The 6000-nt window shown below is 35.0% G+C and overlaps 1 long non-coding RNA gene across 1 annotated transcript in view; it reads left to right on the top strand.

The window, feature by feature from the left end:
* LOC149134442 (uncharacterized) overlaps nt 1-5325 on the top strand; it is a 28128-nt gene extending 22803 nt beyond the window's left edge. The window contains exon 3 of the long non-coding RNA XR_016242912.1: nt 4389-5325. This is a non-coding gene — a long non-coding RNA (uncharacterized LOC149134442). The remainder of the gene's footprint in view (nt 1-4388) is intronic.
* The last annotated feature ends 675 nt before the right edge of the window (nt 5326-6000 follow it).

Raw genomic sequence — 6000 nt, forward strand, 5'->3', positions numbered from 1 at the left:
CGAGTACTCAACTACTTTACACATCAATTCAAATCATTCAGTTGTTCAATTAATTGAATAACCATTGTCGAAATCTGATGAAGATCACTTTTCTTAAATGCAATAGTGCAGAAGTACGGTACAATTCCACATTATATACCAATGACAAACGCAGCAAAATCTAGTGCATTAGTATTCCAAACTAGTGTCTGATAGTCTAAGACATAATTAATGGTGATTTTGTGATTGCATATAACATCATGCTACCATTTAAATATTTTTGCTGTCTGAGATGTATATGAGTGTGTATGTATATGTGTGAGTATATATAATTATATATATAATATGTGTGTGTACACACATATATAAGTATATGTATGCATATATATAATTAAATATATAAAATATATTATTTAATATGTGTATGTATGTGCACACACATATACACACACACATATACACACAGACACACATACACGCATATACGTACATGTATAACGAATGATATATATATATATATATATATCTAAATATAAGTACATATACATATACTATCATACACACACATGCATATATAAAGACATACAACATATTCTCCGTGTATAAAATCATGTCTTCTGACTTTTAATTATGCATGCTGACTACTAGTAAAAAATTATTATTATTTTAAAATAATTTTTACTCTGCATTTATATAGTTAAATGTTTCGATTCTTCGGCTGGGTATCACGCTGTTGATGTGGAGGCGCAATGACCCAGTGGTTAGGGCAGCGGACTCGCGGTCATAGGATCGCGGTTTCGATTCCCAGACCGGGCGTTGTGAGTGTTTATTGAGCGAAAACACCTAAAGCTCCACGAGGCTCCGGCAGGGGATGGTGGCGAACCGTGCTGTACTCTTTCACCACAACTTTCTCTCACTCTTACTTCCTGTTTCTGTTGTGCCTGTAATTCAAAGGGTCAGCCTTGTCACACTGTGTCACGCTGAATATCCCCGAGAACTACATTAAGGGTACACGTGTCTGTGGAGTGCTCAGCCACTTGCACGTTAATTTCACGAGAAGGCTGTTCCGTTGATCGGATCAACTGAAACTCTCGACGTCGTAAGCGACGGAGTGCCAACAACAACAACAACATCACGCTGTTGAATTTACTCACTGCGATACAATTCTGGCTCAGCACGTAACGGTGCATTAAATTTTATACAAGGTGAGAAATCCGCCATGTGGATTTCTTACATGCTATAAAGATTTCTTACATGTATAAAGATGGAACTCAGTACGCATGTGTTTTTTCGGTACATATTGTAGTTTTATAATTATGCATTGTTCAGCGATCTTACTGATGATCTACGGATGGCCAATTAGTCAATTGATTGATTAATTAATTTATTTAATTAATCATTAATAGTGAAACTCATGGGTGTAAGATTAAGTGATTTTTTTCATTCATTTGAATACCCCGCCCGCCTACTAGCAATGTGTCTTTAAAGAAGAATCTTTCTTTTCGTGATATGGGTCTTGATTGCCTTTTCCAGGATGTAAGAAATCCACATAGTTGATTTCACTTCGTGTATAAAATCCTATGTACTATTATATAGAAATATTTACGTCTTCTGACTTTTGATTATGCATGCTGACTTTTAATTATACATGCTGACTTTTAATTATACATGCTGACCACTCACAAGTCTTTGGTCAGCCCGTCTTTTCAGTTTCCGTCTACCAAATCTACTTACAAGGATTTGGTCGACCCGTGGCTATAGTAGAAGACACTCGCCCAAGGAGCCACGTAGTGGGACGGATCCCAGAACCATGAAGTTGGGAAGCAAACTACTTACCACACATCCACGCCTCGTTCTATTAGAGGTTCCAGCCAGTGGCACGTCAATGTAGTGGGGCATCGCCATCAGTCTAAAAGGGCACTTTTAATGATAAATGTCGAAGTTAAGTGTTCACTGCTTGTTGGGTGACTTCATTAGAGATTGGACAACAAAGTGCATAGAAACATTGTTAAAATAGTCTTATGAATTTAAAGCCACAGATGTAGATCGGAATGCATGTTGACGTCCCTAATAAAGCTGCATACGTTATGTAATTCACAATGAAAGACAGTGTCACCAGGTAATGATTAACATGTATTTTATTGATAAAGTATTGGTATAGTATGACATAATAATCAGTATGTTTCTATTAGAATAGTGTTCTCTCCTATTGATCTACTTTTGGAGAGAACCAGAATGATAATAATAACAATTGGCGGAAATTCCCCAGATACGTCTCCTACATGAATAATGTACAGTTAAATGGAAGCTCGCCATTTTTATACAGTGAGCTAATTACTTTTTAAAGCAATTGTAATTAAGAGATAAATAACTGAAATAATTCTGGTTAAGAAAGACAGGTGAAATAACTCAAAATACAAATGCTATGTAGAATAAAATTTAAATGCGAGCTGTCTCACTGGTTTGTACGGTGACAACGCCAGACTTATTGTATCCGGAATTGTATTTAAGTGTCGTTGGTTTAAGATAAAAGACTTTGGTATTGGAGAATTAGAGTTGCTTTCTTTTGTGGTTTGGATAAATTCCAGTATTATGTGGCTTTACTGTTTGTGAAATATTCGCTGAAGCACTCTTGATAACTTTTAGTTGTTGTAATTAAATAATTTTTGTAGTAGTTGTGCTTTGTTGAAAAGTCTTGGCACACAGCACTTTATGTTCAAGCGATATCTTTATTTTGTAAAAGTTAGAATTTACACTTGGTAGACTCTAATTGAAAGGGTATTTTTTAATTATAAATGTGAATTATTTGCCCGTTGCAAGCTCACTGGAGGAGGTTTAATGTGGTTTATAAGTGAACGGTTATCAATAAACTCCAAAACTCTACCAAGATTTATATTGATTTGAAACAAAGATACTCTGCGCATTTAACCTCATTTAAATATGAAATACATAGCAGATCTACTCCTCTCGCAGAGCATATGCACTACCTTTGGGAAAAGAGCATACCACATCATAGCTTAATCCATCATTGACTCAAGTCTTCCATAACAAGGCCAAAAATGCCCCATGTTGGTAATGTTTGAGGGAATCTATATACATTCTGTCATATAACTCTACACAGTTATTAAACAAGTAACATGAAGCCTTCTCTAACTGTCCATAAAGTTTTAAATCATTTAAATTTTACAAGTCTAATTATAGTAAAACAATTACCGCTGATTCTCAGTGATATATAATTTAGTCATCATATGAGCTCACTTAATTAAATTAGTATATCTACAATACCATCGTATCCTTTTATCTTTTATTTCATGGAACCTCATTCTTTCCATTAATTCATATTTACGCATCTAACCTAGATTGTAATTAATCGAATACACTTTCCGTTTCAACAATTTTGCTATTAATTGAAAACCACATGTCCTCTTCACACGGTTATGGAGTTATACGTTGAGTAATAAAATACATAATTAATTTAACTTTCCAAGTCTTTTCACTGACTTACTTATATGATATCTATTTTCCATTGTCCATTATTACTGTATTTCACTCATCCTTGGACCCTATAATTTCACTCTACCTAAACTTAGTAAATAGATGTCTTTTATTTATTTTTCTATTTGTCATCTTTAGATTATTTTTATTCTTTGATTTCCAGCGAAGGAGCATACACTTTCATTAACACTATAAATCTTAAAATTTTGATATTATGGGCATCTATTTCTAGCACCATTATAACCAGGTGCGTCCTAAATCTTCCCCCACCTCTAGTCTTAATCACACTCTCTATTATTCAAGATCTTCATTATCTTTTACTGCCACTTTATTACCATACTAATCCCATCTCTCCCATTCTTGTCACCTTAGAACTCTGGCCAGCGCTGATGGTCACTTAGAGGATGAAAGCATCTGGCATCTGCTATTCCTCATCTTTTTATCTATCTGCCTTTATATATACACCCCTTAACCTCTTTTGACAAACATGCCGTCACTATTCAGACTAGTATATATCTACTTTAGTACATCTACTCTTCTGTCTTTCCTTCACACTGTAGCATATTATTCCTACTTAACTCCAATTCACTCTCTATTCAGATATGGAACTGATAACTTCCACTATTTCTTGCCAGGGATTACACTGGTAAACAAAATAAAACTTTTATTTTCTGGCATAAAATCTTAGAGCTATTTTAGACTAATATTGGGTGCTGATTCCAAAACAGACTTCAGATTTGCTCTATCACATCACATCACCTCTTTTTGCGACTGGTTCATACCTTTATTTACTTGGAGCATACGAAAAGTTAACTTTACACCACTATTTGCGGGAATTTGGGGCTGGATTGTAATGCTAATTTTGAATAATATGTTCAAACTGAGTTTTGAATTAAAACCATTCTTCTTTTCAGGTGTGAAATGAGTCTCCGTAATCTAGTTATGGATACAATTTCAAAAAGAAGGACGTGTTCAAAAAGATTGGCCCTGGTATCTTCTGTTACATCTTTGGAAACTTCACTCCACAAATTCAAATGCACAACACTAATAACTTTGTCAAAAAGAGGTACATCTTGCTTACTTTAAAATAGCACTTGGAGACCAGGAAAAAACCTGGACTCCCCACGAAGTTTGCAAAACCTGTGTTGAAACTTGGTGTGATGAAGCAATTCATCAAAGCTCTTTATTACAGTGGAGATTGCTTCACATATATATGTACTATATGTACAACCTTTCCAAGTCACAGTGACGAGAAGAAGAAGGACCTCAAATGAAAATACTACTCAAAGATCCATATTTTGTTACAACGATGAGTACGGCGGAGGCTAGAGCTTGGAAAGTCTTCCCTGATGTGGTGTGGAATTTCCTTGGAAACAGGAAAGCTGACAACTATCAAGAGATTGAGGATGAGCTGCTCTTGAGTTTGCAAGCACTTGGGTGTAGAATGAGCATTATATTGCACTACTTACACAGTCACTTGGGTGATTTTGCAGAGAACGTGAGTCACGTTAGCGAAGAACAAGGTGAATGATTTCATCAGGATGTAAAAGTAATGGAAGAATGGGATTCAAACATGATGGCAGATTACTGCTGGGGTTTAATGAGAGACAGTCCAGAAGCTGTGCACAAGAGATCGTCAAAAAAGAGGAAGTTCTTGCAGTAATAAGATTATCAGAATCAATGAACTCAATGAACAGAGATTTTGTATTCATACTTTGTTATAACCAAACTTAATTCTTATATGCTAATGTGCATTTACTCCCATAACTTTGTGTTTTGTTTTATTAGATTAAAAAAGACATTGTCTGTTAAAAATTACATCTGCGTATGTTGTTTAATTCTTCCTTTATGAGCATTAAATAGCTGTTTCTAGCAAAAGTAAAAGATTTTGTAACTCAAAAATATGATGTGATAGACAAAATCTGTTTCTGTCTACCAAATCCACACACAAGGCTTTGGTTGGCCCGAGGCTATAGTAGAAGACACTTGCCCAAGGTGCCACGCAGTTTGACTGAGCTCGGAACCTTGTGGTTGGGAAGCAAGCTTCTTACCACACAGCCACACCTGCGCCTATGTCAAGACATGTTCTTGATCCCCAGACAGAAGATAAACTGTTTTTACTTCAAATTTTTATAAATTTTTATTGATATTTGATAAGATGAGCTTCACCATCAAAACCGATAATATTCTCTTTATATAATTTTTAAAATTACTTTTATTAAATTCCTTCTTAAACTGAAATGTCTTAGTCTTACTTCTGTGCTATTTTCACCTCCATCTTTTATATATAAAAATTTAATTTGTATAGATTTCTACTCTTTTCTCATGCTATATATATACATACATACGAATATCTTACAATTTTTTGTTTAAAAAGTCCCCTCAAAACGCCTGAACCCGAAAACATGTGGTTGGAAAGCAAACTTCTTACCACACAGCCACACTTAAGCCTATCGTAGCTTGCACCTTTAGTATCCACGCCCGTACCTACATACATATAGGTCCATCGATAATGTCATCTAACAG

Source organism: Octopus bimaculoides, chromosome 8 (assembly GCF_046866305.1).
Source record: "Octopus bimaculoides isolate indiv1 chromosome 8, ASM4686630v1, whole genome shotgun sequence".
Lineage (NCBI taxonomy): Eukaryota > Metazoa > Mollusca > Cephalopoda > Octopoda > Octopodidae > Octopus > Octopus bimaculoides.